Source organism: Quercus lobata, chromosome 11 (assembly GCF_001633185.2).
Source record: "Quercus lobata isolate SW786 chromosome 11, ValleyOak3.0 Primary Assembly, whole genome shotgun sequence".
NCBI lineage: Eukaryota > Viridiplantae > Streptophyta > Magnoliopsida > Fagales > Fagaceae > Quercus > Quercus lobata.
In genome coordinates, this window is record NC_044914.1 from 38754312 (window position 1) to 38779881 (window position 25570).

General features: G+C 33.0%; 3 long non-coding RNA genes across 5 annotated transcripts; all 3 read left to right on the forward strand.

Annotated features, from left to right (window-relative positions):
* The first annotated feature begins 1146 nt into the window (after positions 1-1146).
* On the forward strand, positions 1147-6909 carry LOC115967936. 2 transcript variants are annotated; one of them, XR_004086595.1, is made up of 3 exons: positions 1147-4981; positions 5103-5284; positions 6572-6909. It is a non-coding gene; the product is annotated as an uncharacterized LOC115967936 (long non-coding RNA). The 2 variants fall into 2 exon arrangements; XR_004086594.1 differs by having other exon boundaries at positions 1147-4587; positions 4915-5284.
* Positions 6910-12633: 5724 nt separating this feature from the next.
* LOC115967756 lies at positions 12634-15558 on the forward strand. Of its 2 annotated transcripts, XR_004086544.1 has the most exons (3): positions 12634-13965; positions 14451-14578; positions 14689-15558. It is a non-coding gene; the product is annotated as an uncharacterized LOC115967756 (long non-coding RNA). The 2 variants fall into 2 exon arrangements; XR_004086543.1 differs by having other exon boundaries at positions 12634-14578.
* A 5967-nt stretch (positions 15559-21525) lies between these two features.
* LOC115968007 lies at positions 21526-25498 on the forward strand. Its single transcript, XR_004086637.1, has 6 exons — positions 21526-22229; positions 22600-22922; positions 23022-23112; positions 23197-24764; positions 25286-25340; positions 25450-25498. It is a non-coding gene; the product is annotated as an uncharacterized LOC115968007 (long non-coding RNA).
* The last annotated feature ends 72 nt before the right edge of the window (positions 25499-25570 follow it).

The window sequence follows — 25570 nt, forward strand, 5'->3', positions numbered from 1 at the left end:
AGTTTTTTATTTTCTTAATTCTCTCTAATACTTGGGTCTGTGACTGGCTTTCGTAGGAGGATTATAATTCCAGTCTCCTTGAGTGAGGTCTTCAACTTCTATTGTAATTCTTGTTTGTTTTTCTTGATGGGTTATTTAAATTTTTGGTCATTCTGCATTTGCAACCTCAATAATGAATTCACAAGCTAATCTGGCAATGCCTCATATTGGATTGAGGAAAGAATATTACTATGCGTGACTTGGATATGGTTGTAGAGGGAAAACAATTCAGGTTCTGCTTTCTCTTCTCCTAGATTAGTTGGACTTTTTGGAATTACATGTAATTAACATTATATTTCTTAATTTGTGTCATATATTTTGAATTGGATTGTTGCTGATTAATATTGCTGTCATCAAATATTTGGCAATAGAGAAGATCGGGGTTTTTAGAGTTGGAATAATTTATATTTATAATTATTGGTTTCTACTGAAATATTGTAGTTTTTTATTAAATGTTTTGCTTTCTTTGTGCATGACAAAAATCTGTTCCTTATATGTCTACAGGATTTTTTTTTTTTTTGGTCCTTAGTCTCTTGCAATCATAAGATCTATACAATTTTTGGCTTGTCTTAATTTTCTAATTCGTGGACCTATAACTGCTATTCTTAGGCTTTGGTTTTTTGGACTGCTATAAGTTCAGTCTCACCTAGTGAGGATTTGAAATTTCCCTTGCAATTCTTGTTCCTCTGTCTTGTTTTGTTCAATTTGAATATGGTAATGCCTCTTTTTGTTGTGGGACAGGTAAATGACAAAGTTTGTGACCTTAAGATGGTTGCCGAGGGTAAATAATACAAATTTTTGCTTTATCTTGTCTTCATTTACATGATTTGGGATTCCTTGGAATGACATGGATCTAACTTATGTCTTTAGGTTTGCATTGTAGTTCTTTTGATAAAAGTTTGAATGGTTTGCATCATAGGTTACGATTACCAAGGAGCTAATTTGTTCAGAAAGGTTTGTATCATAGTTCGTAACCTTAGATTGTTGCTTATTAATTTCCTAGTTGTAGAAAGTGAGTGGGTAGATACTGTCATTTCTGAACCAAGTCCATATCCAGGCTGAAGTTTTTGCCATTCTGGACTCATATTTGAGCTCTGAAGTTTTTGCCATTCTGGACTCATATTTGAGCTCTGAAGTTTTTGCCATGCTTCTGTATAAGTCGGTGATGTCTATTTTGTTGTTTTATGTGGACAATGTTTGATTATTTTTATCTTGATCTGCCTACAGGATTGGAAACTGATTTGGACTTTCTTGTACTTGAGCTGGCGAGTTTGTGTAGAAGTCTTAAATCTTTTTCGAACCTAAACTCTGTAGACTACAACAATAAGAAATCTCACAGTGTCTTGATTTTTCATTTTGCTTATGAGTCCTTTAATATAGTGTTCCCACTAACTGTGATGCTATACTATTCCTTGTTCAATTTATTTGTAGGTTTTGGTCCTCGCCAGCTCTTTTAAGGCATTTGTTTTGGTGAAGTTGACTTTCCTCAATTGATTTGGTTCTTCTCTATAGGAGCACAATTCCATATTGTTGGCTGGCTGGTAATTATGAGTTTTAAAAGTTAATTAACATTGTAAAATAAAAAAAAAGTGCTTGCATTATGTGTATTTTAGGCTCCATTTGTTTAGTTTTAACTAATCCCCGCATTACTTGGCATTTTTGTCCCTGATCCTTTTTCTAACTGCTGTCTACATGCACTCATTACAGCTTTTAAGAACTTAAGATTGTCAATTTTGTCATTGGGCAGTCATATAAGATAACAGCAGCCAGCTTTAAAAATGGTTGTTTGAATGCCCAAAAAATATAAGATTTACCCTGTACCATTCGTTATGCAACTTTTGCAGTTGTAGGTGCATGTGAAAAAATCTCACTGGGAATATTTTTTGGAGCTTGGCAGCTTAAGGCTTGTTGTTGTTGTTGGCGGCTTAGGTGATGGAGTTTAGTTTGGTGATAAGCAATATTTTCTTTCCCCCTTGTTTTCTTTATTCTCTCCTTCAATCATATGAATTATAAGCCACTAAAGGTTTGAGCTTTCTACATCCGTTTGGTCATCCTATGTTGGGAGTTTCATATCCAATTTGGTTTGCCACTTATTATCTTTCTACCGAATGCAGCATTTTTTTTTTAATTATTATTTTTGTGGTATGCCACTCAAGCAGTGGAGTCTGATTTGGCAATAGGCTCTCTTTTCCTCCCTTTTTATGTTACTTCTTTTCCTCTACTACAATCAAAAGAATTTGAAGGATAATTTTTTCTTGTTTTAATGCTTTTCTAATAGGGTGTGTGAATGCTTTTCCTAGGAGAGTTACAAGTTCTAGTATTTATAAAAAAAAAAAAAAGTTCTAGTCTTCTGAATGAGGTTTTGAAACTTCTATTGTAATTTTTGTTCCTTGCTGTCTCATTTAAATTTTGGTCATTTTGTGTTGGCAACCTCAGTAATGATATCCAGTTTAAGCCAGTGATGTCTCTTATTGGTGCGGAGCAGTAATAAAGCCATGTGTAACCTGAATTTGGTTGTAGAGGTAAAACTATACAGGTTTTGCTTTCTCTTCTCTTAGCAGTAGTTGGACTTTTTGGGAATTACAAGGAATTCACTTTATATTTCTTGATTTGCGTCATAATTTGTTAAGTTGGATTGTTGTTGATTCTTTTCCGTGTCACCAAATATCTGGCAACAGGGAAGAGCTAGGCTTTCAGTGTTATAAGTATTTATCTTTATATTTGTTGGATTATTTTTATACTGAAATATAGTAGTTCATTTTATTCGTTGTTTTGAAATTCTTGGTGCATGTTAAAAATCCATTCCTCATAAATCTACAGGAACTGGTATTTTCTTTTTGGGTACTTAGCAGAAGAGGTTGAGTTTGATATAGTGATAAGCTCTTTTTCTGTCCCACTTTCATCTGTCTATTTTCATAAGAATTATACAATTTTTGGCTCTTTTAATTCTTTATAATATTGGGGCCTGCTTCTGTTAGGCTTAGCTTTTTTGGGCAGCCATGAATTCAATGTCCCACCTGGTGAGGGTTTGAAATTTCCCTAGCAATTATATTTCCTCTGTCCTGTCTTGTTTAATTTTTTTCTCATTCAATCTGAAGATGGTAATGCCTCTTATTGTTGTGGGGCAGGTAAATTAACAAAGTTTGTAACCAATGTTTGCCAGGGAAAAATAATTCAGGCTTTTGCTTTATCCTGTTATGATTTGCATGTGTTGGGCTTTGTAGGAATGACATGGATCAAATTTTTGTCTCTAGAATTGCATTATATCTTGTAACCTTAGATTGTTGCTGATTGCTTTCCTTGTCGTAGAAAGTGAGTGGGCAGATACTGTCAATATCAAATCAGGTTCATTTTCAGTCTGAAGTTTTTGTTATTTCTGGTCTCATATTTGAGCAGTGATTGACATGTTTCTTTATAAGCTGTAGATGTCCATCTTGTTGTTTTGTGTGGACAATGTTCATTATTTTAATCTTGATCTATCTACATCAGGGGAAATTGAGTTGGACTTTCTTGTACTTAAGCAGCTGAGGTTGTATAAAAGTCTTTACTTTTTTTTTGAACTTGGCTGCGTGTTGACTGCAACAATAAGGAAGCTCTTTTTTTTTTTTTTTGGGTTCTTGAATTTCACATTTTGCTTATATGTCCTTAGTATAGTGTTCCCACTAACATGATACTATACTATTCCTTGTTCAATTTACTTATAGGTTTTGGTCCTCGACAGCCCTGTGAAGGCATTTGTTTCTGTGAAGTTGGCTTTTCTAGATCGATTTGGTTCTTGTTTGTTGGAGCACATTTCCTTATTGTTGGCTGGCTGGTAATGATAAGTTTAAAAATTCAATTGACATTGTAAACGAAAATTGTTGCTTGCATTGTGTGTTTTTCAGGCTTCATTTGTTTGGTTTTAACTAATTACAGAACTACTTAGCATTTTTTTCCTGGTTCCTTTCTCTATTGCTGTCTACTTGCACTTCTTACTACCTTTAAGAACCTAAGGTCTTCAATATCATCATTGGGCAGTTGTATAAGATAAAAGCAGCCAGCTTCAAACATGGTTGTTTTGAACGTCATCAATTCTAGTCGTTTTTACAACTTTTGCAATTTTGGGTCCAGGTGAAAAAATCTCACTGGATTTTTTTTGGTGCCAGGCAGCTCAGGCAGTAGAGTTTGGTTTGGCGATAAGCTTCCTTTTTCCTCCCTTGTTTTCTTTATTCTATGCTACAATCAAATGAATTATAAGGATATTTTTCCAATTGTTCTAATTCCTTCTAATGCTTGGGACATGTATGCATTTCTTAGGATTTAGTTTCCTTGAGGATTATAAATTCCAGTCACACTCAATGAGGGTTTGAAACTTTCATTGGAATTCTTGTCCCCTTGTCCTGCTGACTCATTCAATTTTTAGTCATTATGTTTTGGCAAGCTGATATATGATTTTTTTGTAGTAGTTACATTTATTGGTGTGGGCAGATCATGTGCCGTGGTGATTGGCATGAGTTGGGCCTTCTGGGCATTACATGAAGAATTTGCATCATAATCTGTAATCTTAAGGTAATTGAAGATTGATTTCCTCATCATAGAAAGTGAGTTGGCAGATCTTGTCAATATTGAACCAAGTTGTTAGTCTGAAGTCTTTGTTATTCTGGACTCTGTACTATTTGGGCACCGAGTAACACATGCGTCTTTATAAGCTGGTGATGATCTCTTTGTGGTTTTATGAACACATGTTGATAATTTTTATTTTGATTGTTTACTGGAGGCAAAACTGATTTTGACTTGTATTTATCTTGTAGAGATAATTTCTTTGAAAGAAAGTTTTTATGGTAACTTCTGCAATTTTGAGTGTGTGTTGAAATCTCAATCCTAACATGTCTACAGGAAGCAGAATTTTTTTTTTGGACTTATGGGGGAAGTTAGATTCTGCAATAAGATCTCTTTTCCTCCTGTTAGTGTCTGCCTCTGATGGTTTGAAACTTCCATTGCAATTCTTTTCCTTTTGTAATACAGTCTTGTTTAGTTTTGATCATTCTGTTTGGGACAACTCATCTCTTTTTTGTATGGGTCAGGTAGATTGACAGTGATGGTGATCCAAATTTGGTTGTGGAGGTAGAATAATACTGGTTTTTGCTTTGACCTGTGATTGGCAATAATTTGGCTTTATAATATATCCGATCTGCATGCTTTTTAAAGACTTGCTGTTCTCTAAATGCCTGAGAAGTGTATCTGCTTCCTTATGTACACTCTATAGGTGAGTTTGTAAGGTCTCAAAGTTATATAGTTTTCTCTTGTATTGTTGGATCGTGATGGATCCAAAAAAAGAAAAAAGAAAAAAAGAAATAGATACATAGACAAAGTAATTGTAAGTAAACTTAGTGTTTTATTTTTAGGACCCAATATAATAATGACTGTTAATATATATATATTTATTTTAAGTGAAAGTATAAGTAAATAAAGAGATTATATTCTTATTAAAAATAAAGCAATTAAATGGTCTTTTTTTAAATGAAGACATATTGGGTATTTTGTAAAGTATGAACCTTGAAAGAAGGTTCCTATTAAATTACTTTTACTATTCCCAATCCCATCCGTGATTGATATTTATCTTGCCTCTACTCTTCCTATTAAATCACTTTCCTTTCCTCCATTACTCTTCTTCAGTTCTTTACTTCTTCCTCGTTAGTGGGCCTTTGTGAACTCCCTTCCCATCATCTTTTCTTTTCTTTTTCTTTTTTTTTTTCTTTTTTTTTCCTTTTCACTGTTCTTCTCTGCCAACATTTTCAAGTTTCAGTGTTTTGTTTTATTTATTTATTTATTTGGTCTCATCAAAAAATGGCACATGAAAAATATTCTCACCTTTCGACTTGCTGCTGTAAATCCAACGACTTTCTTTCCTAAGTAAATTATTTTTGCAGAAGAGCATAACCTTAATTTGGAACCTTTAACACTGTTTTCGCAGGGAAAAAAATGGTTCAAAATGGAAGATGGCTGTTGTAGTTAATTTCACAACTACTTAGGATCACGTTGTTTCAGATTTTTATGAATTGGCTGAAAGAATTTTAGGCAGTGTTTATTGATAAAAGTTGGCAGCTAACAGTCCACTTAAGCGTTTTTTCTTTTAATTTAATGGTTTGCTAAAGCATTTTTCTTTCAATAGGGAAGGGGTGCAATGCTTGATTTTTTAAATCTTGAAGACCCGAAAGGCAAAACCTTTCACTTTTTATTCCGCGTTTTTTGACTAGTAACATGGCAGATTTCTAATTGGGTTTTTTTCTTACATGTCAGCACATCCTTAATTGTAGGGCCTTACTCTCTCTTAGATTCTGCTATTATATATAGTATTTGATATGATATAATATGATTTTTAGTTTTTCAGCCTGCAATGCATTTCTTGGCATTGGTTTATGAAAGGAGTAGATAGATTTAAATTTTCTTCGTCATTTGACTAGTGGAGGTTTAAGTATTAGATTAAGGTATTTTTGAATTCCTATTCACCGGGTGACATTAGATTTTGATCATGCTTGTTGGTATTGGACAGGTAGATTCCTCTTATTGGTGTGGGGCGAGTAGATTGATGCCGACGCTTTTGTTGCCAAGGGAGAATTATATAGGTTATTGGTTTGTCCTGTAATTGCCATTAGTTGGGGTTTTCTGTGAATGAAATGCTTTTAACTTACGTATTTGAATTTTGCATCATTATTCATAAAATATGTTGCTAATTGATTTCCAATTCAAAGAAAATGAATGAGCAGATGCCATCAAGACTTCTTTATAAGTTGATGTTTATTTTGTGGTTGTGACGACTACTTTCCTAGCTCCTACAATTGTTTTGTATGTTGAAACAAAAATGTTTGATTATTTAAACTTTATATGTATGCGGGAGGGGAAATTGTGATTTGGGCTTTCTTGTACTTAAGCAACAGAGTCTTTGTAAAAGTCTTGCTTAAAGATGGTGCTTGAGCTGTGTAATTGAATGCGACAATTGAAAACTCCTTTTTTTCTTTCGTCTTCGTTCTTCTCTTATTAATCTTTTGATATACTCTTCCTCGAATGTGTTTACTATTCCTGGTTGTTCAATTTGTTTTATAGATTTTGGTGCTAGGCTACTTTTCAAGGCATTTTTTGCAGCAAATTTGGCATCTAGGTCAGTTTGGTTCTCTTGTATAGGAGGGTAAATATGTGAAATTTCGTTTCCCTTATTATAACTTAAAAGGCTTATATATTTTTTTGTTAAGTAACTTAAATGGCTTATATTGACTATAGTTATTTATCATTTAACCTTTTTGCTTTTGTATTTTCGATTGACAGTAATTTACTCTTTAACTCGCATTAAAAAAAAGGTAATTTCCTCTTTAACTACTTGCTTGACTCATTTTTTTTTTTCTTCTTCTTCTTCTGGACACATATCAGTTTGTATTCTTAGGATTGTGTGTATTGTCTGTCTGCATTATGTGGATTTATTTATTTGTTTGGGTATATGATGTATTTCAGATGCACTTGTGGTGCCTTAACTAAGGCTAATTTGATTTTGTCTATTTTCAATCATACATATGATTTTGTGTTCTAAGTAGTGTTGCTCTTTTCTTTTCTTTTTTCTTTCCTCTTTGAATTTTTTTTTTTTATAACTTAAGAGTTGTCCGGAATTGTAGCTTTGGAATGCAAGTATTTTCAGTTTTCTCTTGTGGGAAATTAATGCCTGCACAACTGAGGGATTGCACTTTCATTCAGTGCTTGTGCATTTGTCTTAGTGTCTTATTTCTGTTGTTAATCTCTGCTTCTAGTGATACTTGCCCTATATCTAATTTGTATTTAATCTGGCATTGCTACTTATTGGTTACAGGAAGTTGGATTTTCCCCCCTTTGGGCAGCTTCAGTAGTGGAGTTGATTTGGCAATAAGATCTCTTTTCCTCCTGTTTTTGTTTTTGTCTCCTATAATGGTTAGAATTATAGGGAAGAACTTCTTGATTTAATTCTTTCTAATATTTGGGCCTGTGATTGCTTTTCTAGGCTTTGGTTTCCGAGTGGATTATAAAGCTTTCTTAGAAGTACATGGATTTAACTTTTGTCTCTGGATATTGTAGATTTTTTTTTTTTTTTGATTGATATCCTTATAACTGAATAGGAGTCGCCAGATGCATCCCATGTTGAACCGAGTTTTTTATTAGTCTGAAGATTTCACAACTATATACTGGAGCAACAGATGTTGTGTAACATCTTATGTCTTTCTTGTACCTTTTCACCTTTTGTTTATAAGTATTTGAAGTTTTTCCCTTGAATATGGTCGTATTCCATTTTAATTTATTTTAGTGATTTTGGTACTTGGCAGTTTTTAAGGAATTTGTTGCTGCAAAGTTGGTTTTATAGATTGATCTGGTTTGTCTTCTTTAGTGGCACAAATAAGAAAATTTTCCTTTCCCTTATTGTTGGGTGGTTGATTCTTGTATTGTGTGCATTTCAGTCTGCATTTCTGTAGTCATAACTAATTCCAGCAGTACTCGGCATGTTTGTTAGTGCCATCTACTTGAACTTTTTACAACTTTTTAGAATTTAAGATAATTGATAAATTCATTATTTATTAAAAACCTCTTTTGTGGTTTTGGGAGCTTTGGTTGATATGGTGATTTATTGTCTCTGGTTAATTATGTAAGATAGCTGTAGCTTGGTTTAAACATGTCTGCTATTTAAATGCCTTTAAAGTATAGGTTTATGCTTCTGTATGAGTTGGGCTTTCTGGGAATTATATGGAGAACTTGCATCATAATTTACAATCTTATGTTATTGTCAATTGATTTCCTCATCATAGAAAGTGAGTGGCTTATCATGTGAAAATCGGACCAAGTTGTTAGTCTTCAGTCTTTGTTATTCTGGACTCTGTATTATATGAGCACTGAGTAACACATTCTTTATAAGCTGGTGGTGCTCTCTTTGTGGTTTTATGAACACAATGCTGATAATTTAATTTTGATTGTTTATAGGAGGCGAAACTGATTTCGACTTTCTTGTATTTATCTTGTGGAGATGAGTTCTTCCTTTTTTTTCTTTTAAAATTTTTTTTGTCTACTTCTGCAATTTTAGGAGTGTGCTAAATCTCAATCCTTACATGTCTACAGGGAGCAGAATTTTTTTGGACTTAATGGCGGAAGTTTGATTCTGCAATAAGATCTCTTTTCCTCGTGTTAGTTTCAGCCAGTGGCGGTGTGAAAATTCCTGTGCAATTCTTTTCCCTTTTTACCACAGTCTTGTTTAGTTTTGATCATTCTATGTGGGACAACTCATCTCTTATTCAAATGTGTGAACTCATCTCTTATTCAAATGTGCGAACTCATCTCTTGCTTGTATGGGACAGGTTTATCGATGGTGATAGTGACCCATATTTGGTTGTGGAGGTAGAATAATATAGATGATTTTGCTTTGTCCTGTGATTGGCAATAGTTTGGCACTTTGGCTTTATGTGAATTGGTTTTAACTTGAGTCATGGTATTTGCATCATAATTCATAACGTTAGCCCTCGTTCCTTTTTTTACTACCATCTACTTGCACTTGTCACAACCTTTTAGAACTTGAGATTTCAATCGTGAATTTGGTCATTTGCTAAACCTCTTATGATTTTTGTAGCTTTTGTCAATATGGTGATTTATTGTAATTGGCAGCCATATAAAATATAAGATATGCATGCTATAAAGACTTTCTTTTCTCTAAATGCCTATGAAGTGTGGGGCTGTGCTTCCTTATGTCCGCTCTATGGTTGAGTTGGTAGGGTTTCAAAGTTATAGTTTTCTCTTGTATTGTTGGATCATTATGTCCTGCTGTTTGTTGTTGGTCTGAAGTCTTGAATCTCGATGTGTCTACTACAGGGGCACGATTCCTTATTGTTGGCTTGCTGGTAATTAGAAGTTTTAAAAAGTTAAAATGACATTGTAAAAAAAATACTGGTGCTTCCATTATGTGTATTTTAGGATCCATTTATTCAGCTTTAACTAATCCCAGCATTACTCGGCATTTTTTTTCCAATTCCTTTTTCTAACTGTCATCTACATGCGCTTATTACAACTTTTAAGAACCTAAGATTGTCAATTTTGTCATTGGGCAGTCATATAAGATAAGAGCTGCCAGCTTTAAAAATGGTTGTTTGAATGCTAGAAAAATATAAGATTTACCTTGTATGGAAGAGTTCTACTCGTTATACAACTTTTGCAATTGTAGGTGCATGTGAAAAAATCTCACAGGAATTTTTTATTGGTGCTTGGCAGCTTAAGGCTTGTTGTTCTTGTTGGCAGCTTAAGTGATGGAGTTTAGTTTGGCGATAAGCAATCTTTTCTCCCCCCCTTGTTTTCTTTATTCTCTCCTTCAATCATATGAATTATGAGGATATTTTCCCTATTGTTTTCCAATAATGGACAATATATGCTTTTTTTTAGGATTTGGTTTCCTTGAGGATTATAAATTTCAGTCTCACTCAACGAGGGTTCGAAAGTTCCATTGAAATTCTTGTCCTGCTTTCTAGTTCGACTTTAGTCATTCTATTTTGGCAAGCTTATATCTAATTCGTATGTGGTAATACCTTTTATTAGTGTGGGTGGTTCCTTTGGTGATTTGCATGAGTTGGGCTTTGAATTTTCATAATAGTCAATATCAATTTATTGTCATTGGCAGATTGATAAGATAAGATCTGCATGCCTTAAAAATAGCTGTTCTCTAAATACAAGGGAAGTTTAGGTTTGTGCTTCCTTATACCTCCTCTATAGGTTGGTTGGGTTTCAAAGTTATGTAGTTTTCTCTTGTATTGTTGGATCATGCTCTGGGATAGGAGGGTTTTATTGATTTTGTTACCCCTAAATTAATCTGTTGAATATGTGTAGGTATGGTATGTCTACTTGGGATGGAGTTTGATGAGAATCTAAGGCAATAATCTTTCTTTATCAGTTGATTTCACTATTCTCTTCATAATAGCTAAATGATAATGTTTCTGCTTGTGTGTTTTTTTAGTTCGTTGGCCTGCAACTTCATTTTGTTAATTGAAGTCTTGCTATTTGTTGTCTATTTCACCATCAATGTCATTTTTGTTAGCCTACAACTAGAGGTTTATTATATCTTGCTATTTGTTGGTAGTCAGAATTCTTGAATCTTGATGTGTCTACAGATTGGGAAGTGCTTAGAAGTCTTGAATTTTTATATAAGGATCTAAGGCAACATTTTTTTTTTTTTATCAATTTGTCAATTTATCTCATCATTCTCTCCCCAACATGTGAAGATTAATGTTTCTGCTTGAATGTTTCTCTAGTTTGTGCTAACAATGGAGTTTCATTATGTCCTGCTATCTGTTGCTAATTCAAAGACTTTAATCATGATGTGTCTACAAGTGGAAAAATTATGATTTACTCTTTCAGCAAGAGTGTGTAGAAGTCTTTCGATTATCATTCTCTTTTGATTTCATGTTTTTTTACCCTTGAACATGATCTTGTCTCTTGTACAATTTATTTTATGGACTTTGTTTCTTTGCAGATTTTTAAGGCATGTATGTTGGATCAATGTCTGCTTTTCTAGATCAATTTGATCCTCTTTATTAGGAGCCCAAATATGTATACTGTCTCTTCCCTTATTGTTGTCTGGCAGGTTATTATTTATTTTTTGATAAATAACGTAAGAACTTTTAATTAGGGAATAGCCCACCCAAGTACACTGGAAATGTACTATAGTGGCAGAAATTAGTAACCCAAATTACAATGATCAAGAAGAACAGGGAGGGGCAAAGAAGTGCATGAAGGTAACACTAAGCACCATTCAAGGAGAGTATGGAAGAAAAAGGACTGGTAGGTTATTCTGTGTTCCAAGTATTTAACATTCAATTTGTAAATGAGAATTTGCTGACTTTAATAAACCAAAGCATTGCTCATCACGATTGTCCTTGTTCCTTTTTTTATTGCCTTCAACTTGCACTCATGAAAACTTTAGAACTTAAGATCATTTTTTTCTATTGCCATCAGCTTTGGTCTATATTGTGAAAAATAAATAATAAATTGTGATTCATTATTGGGCAGTCATATATGTTAAATATTTGCATTCTTTAAACATGGCTGCTCTTTAAATTCCAGAACAGTACATGTGTATGCTTCCTTGTGTCTTCTGTATAGGTTTCATAGTTTTACTTCTATGGATGTGGTTTGTATAGTTGGACTGTGTGGGTGTGATATTTTGGGTCTTATGGCTCGGTTGCCCCAATTCTTGTGTTTAAAAAATTTCATGCTGTATATCTACTTGGGTGGCAAAGTTTGATGGGGGTCCTTAGGTAATAAGCTCTCTTTATGTCTTGATTTCATTATTTTTTTCTTAATTTGAAGTTTAAAGTATTGGAGTAAGATATTTATGAGTTAGAAAAACAATTTGTTGGATTGACATTGGGTTGAGAATAGGCTTCTATTGCAACTGTGTTTTAGTTTTTGCTTTTGATCCTAATACTCCCTTAACTACTTGCTGGACCCTTAAGAGGTTTTTGGTTTTCTATTTTATATATATATATATATATATATTCTTTCTTTGTAGTCTTTAATAATAATAATAATAATAATAATAATAATAATAATAATGACTAATTATTTTAATCTACATTTTTATTATTGGAGATTGGATATCTTGCTTGTCTACTTTGTCAGTTTTTTAAATTTAAGTGGTGATGCATTTGTGGTACTTAAGCTAGGTTGATTTTGTTTGGTTGCTTCTTGGTGAAACGTGCTTTTGAGTAGTCTTGCTCTTTATAAAATTTTTCATTTTTCCTTTAGAAGTAAAATCTTATAATTTATAATTATCCCAAACTACGTAGCTGGAATTCTGTTTTTCAGTTTGCTCATGTGGTCATCTTTCATGTAGCACTTGTACATTTGTCTTCTTGTCTATTGATGTTTTTTTTGCTTCTAGTGGAACCTGGTTTTGTTGTGCTAGCCGCTCTATTTCTAGTTTGGATTGTCACATTGTCTGTATGTAGGAAGCAAGAATTTTTTTTTTTTTTGGTGTGGTACTTCACAGCTTAAGCAGGTGAGTTTGGCAATAAACTCTCTTTTTCTTCCCCTTTGTTTTTCTCTCTTTCAAGCATAATAATTTTATGGATACATTTTTGTTGTTTTAATTCTGTCTAATACTTGGGTTTGTGACTAAATTTCCTAGGTTTCATTTTCGTGAAGAATTATAATTCCAAGTCTTGCAAAGTGAGGGTTTGAAATTTCTATTGCAATTTTTCTTCCTTTGTCTTGCTGTCTTATTTTATTTTTGGTCATTATGTGTTGGAAACTTCAGTAATGAATTCACAGCTTAATCTGACAATGCTTATTATTGCTGTAGTCCACGATTATAATCGTAGCGTGTCTTGAATATGTTTTATGAGGGAAAGCTTTTGCTTTCTCATCCTATAACACGAGTTAGGCTTTCTAGGAATGAGTTGGTGCATGGTTTCTTTTTAAAGCATTTGTTGAGGGACAGGTAGATTAAGAATGGTCCGGGTATGGCTTCATTCCATTTATTTAATAGATTTGGGTGCGTGGTTTATTTATTTTTTTAAAGGTGTTTGTTGCAGCAAGCTTCTGTAGATCAATATTTTTTGCTACAAATCTGTAGATCAATTTGTTTCTTCTATTGGAGCATAATACATGAAGTTTCCTTTCCCTTAGTGTTGTAGCTGGCCGGTAATTATGGGCCTAAAATTTAGAACTTTTTTCTTGTTCTCTTAATTTCACTTTTTGCGCATACATCTTTTAATATATTGTTCCTTGAATGGAATCCTTGTTCCTTGTTGCACCAAACTTCTGTAGAGATTGATTGATGCTGAATGTGGTTTAATTTGGGGCCATTTTATGTTTGCAAGGTCATCGCTTATTTGAATGTGGTAATTTCTCTTATTGGTATGGTGCCGGTAGAATGATGCTGATCGTGTGGTTGCCCAGGTAGAGTTCTTTGGGTTATTGGTTTGTCCTGTTATTGGCATGACTTAGGCTTTTTGTGAATCAAATTCTTTTAACATGCACATTTGGTTTATCAATTATTTGTACAAATTCTGTGAATCAAATTCTTTTAATCTATGTATCTGGTTTTTGCATCATTATTTGTAAAAATGGTATGTTGATTGATTGATTTCCTGGTCATAGAAATGTTTGAGTAGATGCCATCCGTGTCGAATCAAGACTTCCCCCTCCTTTCCTTATAAAAAACTGAAGTTTAAAATGGAGGAAAAAATTAAGCACATGGCATATTAGTTCAATTTGTGGAAAAAAAACACTAAAAATAGTATATTTCTATTATTACACTTGGGTAGGTTAGAAATAGTGACAAATAAAAGGATTATGAATAGAAATCTTCTTAAAAAATACTTTTTTTTTCCTATAGATAATCTCTTGATGAAGCTGGTTATCGTTTTTTTGAGAAATTGCAGAGGGAGACGGTATTGATTTATTGCTTTATTGTGTACGCCACTTGTGGAAGAGAGGTTTACATTTAGAACTATATGGACTTCTCTTCTATCGCAACTAAACTACAAGAGTTTTCTATGTTTGTGACAAGGTTTGATTTGGCAATAAGCTTCTTTTTTGTTATTTTAAAGAAGAATTATTGGGATAGTTTTCTGCTTGTTTTAATCCATTCTAATACTTGACCTGTAACTGCTTTTCTAGGCTTTGGTTTTCAAGAGCACTATAAATTCTGGTTCCCTCAGTAAGGGTTGATACTTCCATTGCATCTCTTGTCTTGTATAATATTTGGTAACACTCTTATTGGTGTGGGCTTTCTATGAAATATATATCATAATCTGGTTGCTGATTGATGTCATAGAAAGTGGGTGAGAAGATACTCTTCTTAGTCTGAACTATTCTGGATTCATATTTATCAACTGAGGTACATATGCTTTTTCAAAAGCTGGTGATGTCCGTTTTGTGAGGACAATTTTTTATCATTTTGATGATCTTGATATGTATTGTAATTTGGAGTTGGGCTTTATTCACTTTAACTATAAATAAAACTATGTTATTCTATTGTTTTCATGTTTTTATTTTATTTTTTTATAAGTCTTTCAATATATCGTTCCCTACTATACATTCTCTATTCCATTTATTTTATAGATTTTGGTCTTCAGCAGCTGTTTTAAGGTGTTTGCACCATAGGTTACGATTACCAAGGAGCTAATTCGTTCAGAAAGGTTTGCATCATAGTTCATAACCTTAGATTGCTGCTGATTGATGTCATAGAAAGTGGGTGAGAAGATAGTGTTCTTAGTCTGAAGTATTCTGGATTCATATTTATCAACTGAGGTAACATATGTTTTTTCAGAAGTTGGAGATGTTTGTTGTGTAGATTTGTGAGGACAATTTTTTATCATTTTGATCTTGATATGTGTACAGCAGTCAAAATTGTAAATTAAAAAAAAAAAAAAAAATCTTTATGTAATTCTATTGATGTCAGGTGTTTTTTTTTTGTCTTCAATATACTGTTCCCTACTATACATTCTCTATTCTATTTATTCTATAGATTTTGGTCCTCAGCAGCAATTTTGAAGATTTTGCATCATAGGCTTCGATTACCAAGGAGCTAATACCTTCATAAAGTTCTACATCATAGTTTGTAACCATAGATTCTTGAGAAAGTTAGTGGGTAGATACTGTCATTGTCAAACCAAGTCCATTTTCAGGCTGAAGTTTTTGCCATTTTGGACTCATATTTGAGCTAAGGACATGCTTCTGTATATGTTGGATTTTATTGTTTTATGCGGACAATGTTTGATTATTTATCTTGATCTGTGTACAGGAGTGGAAACTGATTTGGACTTTCTTGTACATGAGCAGTTGAGTTTGTGTAGATGTCTTAAATCTTTCTCAAACTTAAATTGTGTAGACTACAACAATAAGAAAACTCATACTGTCTTGAATTTTACGTTTTGCTTGTAAGTCCTTTGATATAGTGTTCCCACTAAATGTGATATTATACTTTTCCTTGTTCAATTTATTCATAGGTTTTGGTCCTCGTTAGCTGTTTCAAGGCATTAGTTTTGGTGTGGTTGGCTTTCCTCGATTGATTTGGTTCTTGTCTATAGGAGCACGATTCCTTATTGTTGGCTTGCTGGTAATTATGAGTTTTAAAAAGTTAAAATAACATTGTAAAAAAAAAACTGGTGCTTCCATTTTGTGTATTTTAATCTCAGCATTACTTGGCATTTTTGTTCCAGTCCCTTTTTCTAACTGCCATCTACATGCACTTATTACTACTTTTAAGAACCTAAGATTGTCAATTTTGTCATTGGGCAGTCATATAATGTAAGAGCTGCCAGCTTTAAAAAAGGTTGTTTGAATGCCAGAAAAATATAAGATTTACCTTGTATGGAAGAGTTCTTCTACTCGTTATGTAACTTTTGCAATTGTAGGTGCATGTGAAAAAGTCTCTATGGAATATTTTTTTTGTGCTTGGCAGCTTAAGGAGTGTTGTTCTCGTTGGCAGTTTAAGTGATGGAGTATAGTTTGGCGATAAGCAATCTTTTCTTTCCCCCCTGTTTTCTTTATTCTCTCCTTCAATCATATGAATTATAAGTTTATTTTCCCTATTGTTTTCTAATATTAGGCAACATATGCTTTTTTTTAGGATTTGGTTTTCTTGAGGATTATAAATTTTAGTCACTCAACAAGGGTTTGAAAGTTCCATTGAAATTCTTGTCCTGTTTTCTAGTTCGACTTTAGTCATTTTATTTTGGCAAGCTTATATCTAATTCGGATGTGGTAATACCTTTTATTAGTGTGGGTCGTGGGAAAGTAATTTTGATATTTCTTTATCCTGTAGTGATGAGCATGAGGAGTGCTTTCTGGAATTAACTTATCCCTCTGGATTTGCATCATAATTGTAATCTTGAATTGTAGCTGATTTGATTTTGTAGCCATTGAAAATGAGAAAATACTGTCAACGTCCTGCCTAATCCTTTGTTAGTCTGAAGGTTTGGCTATTTTGGACTCAAATTCACTAAACAACAATATTCTTCTTTATAGGCTACCAATGTTTGTTTTATAAATTTGTGAGGGTGATGTTTGGTGTTATTGATAACAATATGTCTACAGGAGGGGAAAATTGTGATTTGGACTTTAACATACCTGAGCAGGAGTTTGTGCTGTGTTGACTGCAACAATAAGCAATCTCTTCCGTTTTCTTGATTTTTCCTTTTGCTTATTAGTCTTTTAAAACACTGTTTGCCCAAACATGGTACTATTCAGTATTTTTGTTCAATTTATTTTATAGATTTTGGTGCTTTTTCAGAAGTTGGAGATGTTCGTTTTGTAGTTTTGTGAGGAAAATTTTTTATCATTTTGATCTTGATATGTGTACAGCAGTCAAAATTGTAAATAAAAAAAAAAAAAAAATTATGTTATTCTATTATTTCACTTTTTTTTTTTTTTGGGTCTTTCAATATACTGTTCCCTACTATACATTCTCTATTCTATTTATCCTATAGATGTTGGCCCTCAGCAACTATTTTAAGGTGTTTGCATCATAGTTCTTTTGATAAAAGTTTGAAAGGTTTGCATCATAGGTTTCGATTACCAAGGAGCTAATTCGTTCAGAAGGGTTTGCATCATAGTTCATAACCTTAGATTATTGCTAATTAATTTCCAAGTTGTATAAAGTGAGTGGGTAGATATTGTCATTGTCCAACCAAGTCCATTTTCATGCTGAAGTTTTTGCCATTTTGGACTCATATTTGTGCTCTGAATCACATGCTTCTGTATAAGTTGGTGATGTCTATTTTGTTGTTTTATGTGGACAATGTTTGATTAGTTATCTTGATCTGTCTGCAGGAGTGGAAACTGATTTGGACTTTCTTGTACTTGAGCAGTCAAGTTTGTGTAGAAGTCTTAAATCTTTCTCAAACTTAAACTGTGTAGACTACAACAATAAGAAAACTTATATTGTCTTGAATTTTACATTTTACTTATAAGTCCTTTAATATAGTGTTCCCACTAACTGTGATATTATACTATTCCTTGTAGGTCATCTTTCACGTAGCACTTGTACATTTGTGTTCTTGTCTTGTTTCTATTGATGTTTTCTTGCTTCTAGAGGAACCTGGTTATGTTGTGCTAGCAGCTCTATTTCTAGTTTGGATTGTCACATTGTCTGTATGCAGGAAGCAAGAAATTTTTTTTTTTTGGCTGCTTCACGGCTTAAGCAGCTGAGTTTGGCGATAAACTCTCTTTTTCTTCCCCATTGTTTTTCTTTCCTTCAAGCATAATAGTTTTAAGGATACGTTTTTTGTTGTTTTAATTTTGTCTAATACTTGGGTTTGTGACTGAATTTCCTAGGTTTCATTATCGAGACGAATTATAATTCCAAGTCTTGCAAAGTGAGGGTTTGAATTTTCTATTGCAATTTTTCTTCCTTTGTCTTGCTGTCTTATTTTATTTTTGTTCATTATGTGTTGGCAACTTCAATAATGAATTCATAGCTTAATCTAGCAATGCTTATTATTGTTGTAGTTCACAATTATAATCGTAGTGTGTCTTGAATATGGTTTATGAGGGAAAGCTTTTGCTTTCTCTTCTCCTGGCATTTATGGGCTTTTTGGGAGTTACATTGGTATGCATTGTAATTTATTAACTTGGATTGTTGCTACTTGATTTCATTGCCTCCCAATATCTGGCAACAGAGAATAGCTTGGCTTTCTTGAGTTAGAGAGGATTTATCTTTATATTTTTGCATTCTTTGAAATATTGTAGTTTTTTCATTTGTTGTTTTGCAACTTTTGTGTTTCTCTGTGCATGTTAAAATTCTATTGCTCATATGTCTACAGAACTGTTTTTTTTTTTTTTCTTCTGCTGTACTCGGCAGTTTTAGCAGCCAAGTTTGATTAGGTTGATAAATTCTCTTTTTCTCCTGCTTTCATGATTCTCTTTTGCAATCATGAGAACTTAAAAAACTTTTGGCTTGTTTAATTTCTTTTGAAATATATAGTTCTTTCATTCGTTGTTTTGCAACTTTTGCAATTCACATGTTAAAAATCTATTCTTTGTTTGTCTACAGGAACTAGGTTTTTTAAACTTTTTGTTTTTGTGCTTAAGAATTATAAATTTTTTGTATTGTTTTAATTCTTTCTATTACTGTGCTTGTAAATTCTTTTCTTAGGCTTTGGTTTCCTTGACAGCCATAAATTCATGTCTCAGCTAGAGAGGGCTTGAAATTTCCCTTGCAATTCTTCTTGTTTCTTTGTCTTCTCTTGTTTAAATTTTGGTCATTCAATTCGAATGTGGTAATGCCTGTTGATGTTGAGGGACAGGTAGATTAACAAAGTTTTTGACCTTAATATGGTTGCCAGGGAAAATAATACAGCTTTTTTGGTTCATCCTATAGCACGAGTTAGGCTTTCTAGGAATTACTTGGTGCATGGTTTCTTTTTAAGGCATTTGTCGAGGGACAAGTAGATTAAGAATGGTCCAGGTATGACTTCATTCCATTTATTTAATAGATTTGGGTGTGTGGTTTATTTATTTTTTTATAGGTGTTTGTTGCAGCAAGCTTCTGCAGATCAATTTTTTTTGCTACAATTCTTTAGATCAATTTGTTTCTTTTATTGGAGCATATAATACATGAAGTTTCCATTCCCTTATTGTTAGCCGTCTGGTAATTATGGGTCTAAAATTTAAAACTCTTTTCTTGTTCTCTTGATTTCACTTTTTGCACATACATCTTTTAATATATTGTTCCCTCAAATGGAATCCTTGTTCCTTGTTGCACCAAACTTCTGTAGAGATTGATTGATGCTGAATGTGGTTTAATTTGGGGCCATTTTATTTTTGCAAGGTCATCGCTTATTTGAATGTGGTAATTTCTCTTATTGGTATGGTGCAGGTAGATTGATGCTAATCTTGTGGTCGCTGTGGTAGAATTCTTCAGGTTATTGGTTTGTCCTGTGATTGGCATGACTTAGGCTTTTTGTGAATCAAATTCTTTTAACTTGCACATTTGGTCTTAGCATTTTTATTTGTAAAAATTCTGTGAATCAAATTCTTTTAATCTATGTATGTGGTTTTTGCATCATTATTTTTAAAAATGGTATGTTGATTGATTGATTTCCTTGTCATAGGAATGTTTAAGTAGATGCCATCCATGTCAAACCAAGACTTCCCCCCCTTTCCTTATAAAAAAAACTGAAGTTTAAAATGGGGGAAAAAAATTAAGTGCATAGCATATTAGTTTGATTGGTGGAAATAAAAAACAAAATATATTATATTTCTATTATTACACTTGGGTAGGTTAGAAATAGTGACAAATAAAAGGATTATGAATGGAAATCTTCTTGAGAAATACTTTTTTTTTTTCCCTATAGATATTATCTCAATGAAGCTGGTTATCGTTTTTTTTTTTTTTTTTTTTTTTTTTTTTTTTTTTTTTTTTTTTTTTTTTGAGAAAATGGGAGATGGTATTGATTTATTGCTTTATTGTCTATGCCTGTTGTGGATGAGAGTTTTCCTTTTAGAACTATATAGATTTATCTTCTATCGCAACTAAACTACAAGCGTTTTCTGTGTCCGTGACAGGGTTTGATTTGGCGATAAACTTCTTTTTTGTTATTTTAAAGAAGAATTGTAGGGATAGTTTTCTGCTTGTTTTAATTCACTCTAATACTTGATCCGTAACTGCTTTTCTAGGCTTTGGTATTCAAGAGGACTAGAAATTCTGGTTCACTTAGTAAGGGTTGATACTTCCATTGCATCTCGTCTTGTATAATATTTGGTAACACTCTTATTGGTGTGGGCTTTCTATGAAATACATATCATAATCTGGTTGCTGATTGATGTCGTAGAAAGTGGGTGAAAAGATACCGTTCTCAGTCTAAACTATTCTGGATTCATATTTATCAACTGAGGTACATATGCTTTTTCAAAAGCTGGAGATGTCCGTTTTGTGGTTTTGTGAGGACAATTTTTTTTTTTTTTTATCATTTTGATGATCTTGATATGTATTGTAATTTGGAGTTGGGCTTTATTCACTTTAACTGTAAATTGAACTCTTTATGTTATTCTGTTGATTTCACGTTTTTTTATATTATAAGTCTTTCAATATATTGTTCCCTACTATACATTCTCTATTCCATTTATTTTGTAGATTTTGGTCTTCAGCAGCTGTTTTAAGGTGTTTGCATCATAGGTTAAGATTACCAAGGAGCTAATTCATTCAGAAAGGTTTGGATCACAGTTCATAACCTTAGATTGTTGCTAATTGATGTCATAGAAAGTGGGTGAGAAGATAGTGTTCTTAGTCTGAAGTATTCTGGATTCATATTTATCAACTGAGGTACATATGCTTTTTCCGAAGTTGGAGATGTTTGTTTTGTGAGGACAATTTTTTATTATTTTGATCTTGATATATGTACAGCAGTCAAAATTGTAAGTAAAAAAATAAAAATCTTTTTGTTTTTCTATTGATGTTACGTTTTTTTAATAAGTCTTTCAATATACTGTTCCCTACTATACATTCTCTATTCTATTTATTCAATAGAATTTGGTCCTCAGCAGCTATTTTAAGGTGTTTGCATCATGGTTCTTTTGATAAAAGTTTGAAAGGTTTGTATCATAGGTTTCGATTACCAAGGAGCTAATACCTTCAGAAAGGTCTACATCATAGTTCGTAACCATAGATTGTTGCTAATTAATTATTTAGTTGTAGAAAGTGAGTTGGGAGATACTGTCATTGTCCAACCAAGTCCATTTTCAGGCTGAAGTTTTTGCCATTTTGGACTCATATTTGAGCTAATGACATGCTTCTTTTTAAGTTGGATTTTATTGTTTTATGTGGACAATGTTTGATTATTTATCTTGATTTGTCTACAGGAGTGGAAATTGATTTGGACTTTCTTGTACTTGAGTAGTCGAGTTTGTGTAGAAGTCTTAAATCTTTCTTGAACTTAAATTGTGTAGACTACAACAATAAGAAAACTCATTTTGTCTTGAATTTTACATTTTGCTTGTAAGTCCTTTGATATAGTGTTCCCACTAACTGTGATATTATACTATTCCTTGATATAGTGTTCCCACTAACTGTGATATTATACTATTCCTTGTTCAATTTATTTATAGGTTTTGGTCCTCGATAGCTGTTTTAAGGCATTAGTTTTGGTGAAGTTGGCTTTCCTCGATCGATTTGGTTCTTGTCTATAGGAGCACGATTCATTATTGTTGGCTTGCTGGTAATTATGAGTTTTAAAAAGTTAAAATAACATTGTTAAAAAAAAAAACTGGTGCTTCCATTTTGTGTATTTTAGGATCCATTTGTTCGGCTTTAACTAATCCCGGCATTACTCGGCATTTTTGTTCCATTTCCATTTTCTAACTGCCATCTACATGCACTTATTTTAACTTTTAAGAACCTAAGATCGTCTATTTCGTCATTGAGCAGTCTTATAAGATAAGAGCTGCCAGCTTTAAAAATTGTTGTTTGAATGCCAGAAAAATATAAGATTTACCTTGTATGGATGAGTTCTTCTATTTGTTATGCAACTTTTGCAATTGTAGGTGCATTTGAAAAAATCTCACTGGAATTTTTTTGGTGCTTGGCAGGTGCTTGGCAGCTTAAGGCTTGTTGTTGTTGTTGTTGGCAGCTTAAGTGATGGAGTTTAGTTTGGCAATAAGCAATTTTTCCCCCCCTTGTTTTCTTTATTCTCTCCTTCAATCATATGAATTATAAGTATATTTTCCGTATTGTTTTCTAATATTGGGCAATATATGCTTTGTTTTAGGATTTGGTTTCCTTGAGGATTATAAATTTCAGTCTCACTCAACAAGGGTTCGAAAGTTCCATTGAAATTCTTATCCTTTTGTCCTGCTTTCTAGTTCGACTTTAGTCATTCTATTTTGGCAAGCTTGTATCTATTTCATATGTGGTAATACCTTTTATTAGTTTGGGTAGTTCCTGTGGTGATTTGCATGAGTTGGGCTTTGAATTTTCATCATAGTCAATATCGATTTATTGTCATTGGCAGCCAATATGAGATGAGTTCTGGATGCCTTAAAAATAGCTGTTCTCTAATTACAAGTGAAGTTTAGAGCTGCTTCCTTATACCTCCTCTATAGGTTGGTTGGGTTTCAAAGTTATGTAGTTTTCTCTTGTAATGTTGTGATTTTGTTCCCCTAAATTAATCAGTTTAATATGTGTAGGTGTGTCTACTTGGGATGGAGTTTGATGAGGACCTAAGGCAGTAATCTCTCTTTATCAATTGATTTCACTATTCTCTTCATAATAGTTGAATGATAATGTTTCTGCTTGTGTGTTTTTTTTAGTTCATCGGCTTTCTGCTTCATTTAGTTAATTGAAGTCTTGCTGTTTGTTGGTAGTCAGAATTCTTGAATCTTGATGTGTATGGCGAAATTGTGATTTACAATCTTCATGTTTCTATTGCAGGGGAAATGGTGATTTAGTTGCGCAAAAGAGTGCATAGAAGTCTTGAATTTTAATATGAGGACCTAAGGCAATAATCTCTTTTTATCAATTTATCTCATCATTCTTTCCCCAACATGTGAAGATTAATGATTCTGCTTGAATGTTTCTTTAGTTTGTGCTAAATACTGGAGTTTCATTGTGTCTTGCTAGTTGCTGCTAGTTCAAAGACTTTGATCATGATGTGTCTACAGGTGGAAAAGTTATGATTTTACTTTTGCAGCAGGAGCGTGTAGAAGTCTTTTGATTATCATTCTCTTTTGATTTCACGTTTTTTACCCTTGAACATGATCTTGTCCCTTGTTCAATTTATTTTATGGACTTTGTTTCTTTGCATATTTTTTAAGGCATGTACGTTGGATCAATGTGTTTGGAATTAACTTGTGTCCATGGATTTTATTCATAATTATAATCTTGAATTGTTGCTGATTATGTTGTAGCCATCAAAAGTGAGCAGATACTGTCGAACCGAGTCTGTGGTTAATCTCTGCTACAATCATAAGAATTATAGGGATAATATTGTTCTTGTTTAATTTCTTTCTATTACTTGGGTGTGTGAATGCTTTTCTTTGGTGTTGGTTTTATAGAGGTTTTGAAACTTCCATTGCATTTCAGTGTGGTAATGCGTCTTAATGGTGTCGGGCAGGTAGATTAACTGAGTTTGTGTGCTAAATATATCTGTCATGTGAAAGTAATTATGATATTTCTTTATCCTATAGTGACGGGCATGAGGAGTGCTTTCTGGAATTAACTTATCTCTCTGCATTTGCATCATAATTGTAATCTTGAATTGTTGCTGATTTGATTTTGTAGTCATTGAAAATGAGAAGATACTGTTTACATCCTTCCTAATCCTTTGTTAGTCCGAAGGTTTTGCTATTTTTGACTCAAATTCACTAAACAACAATATTCTTCTTTACAAGTTGCCAATGTTTGTTTTGTAAATTTGAGAGGGTGAGGTTTGGTGTTATTGATAACAGTATATCTACAGGAGGGGAAAATTGTGATTTGGACTTTAATATGTTTGAGCAGGTTTTTGTGTTGTGTTGACTGCAACAATAAGCAATCTCTTCCCTTCTCTTGATTTCTCCTTTTGCTTATGAGTCTTTTAAAACATTGTTTGCCCAAACATGATACAATTCAGTATTTTTGTTCAATTTATTTTACAGATTTTGGTGCTTGGCTATTCGCTGCAGCAAAATTGACTTCTCTAAATCAATCTGGTATCCTACTTGGGAAATAAAGTTTGTTGGGGACCTAAGGCATTAATTAAGCTCTCTTTATCTCTGTATGTCATTATTCTTATCCTAAAATTTGAAGATATAAGTATTGGATTAAGATATTTATGAGTGAGGAAAACAAATTGTAGTACTGACATCACACTTTTCTTTGGTTTTCGCAATTAATTCATATTGCTATTTTTCCCATTATTGTGACTTTAAAGTTTTTTATATTAATTATCGTTGTTTATAATAACCTTTTTGCCACTGTGTTTTAGATTATACTTTTGATCTTTATTCTCCTGTACCTACTTGCCTTGCCTGACCTTTTTTCTATCTTCAAATAATATTGTTGGTTTTATTTTATATATATATATATATATATATATTTTTTTTTTAATTTTTAAAATTTTTTTCTAGCTTAGATTTTGTACTTCCCAGGCTGCGCGCTATTAGGGTTTATTTAATTCTAGGGGTGCTGAATTTGCTTGCGGTGGACCTAAGGTTGATTTGGTTTTTTTGCTTCTGAATGAGAGATGCTTTTAAGTACTATTATTTAATTTAATATTGCCCTGAACTGTGTGGTTAGGACTGTATTTTCCAGTTTGCTCATGCGGGAAGTCAATGCCAATGCTACCAAGGGGGTGAGGTCCCTACATCTGTCTTCTTGTCTTATACCTTTTGATTTTTTTGGCTTTAATGGGAACTGATCATCCACCATATCCAATTTGGTTTGTGACACTGTTTATGCAGGAAGCAGGCTAAGCCGTGGAATTTGATTTGGCAATAGGCTTTCCTTTCCGCCCCCGCCCCCCCCCCCCTTTTTTTTTTTTTTTTTTTTATAAATATTTCTGCTACAAGGATAAGAGTTTGA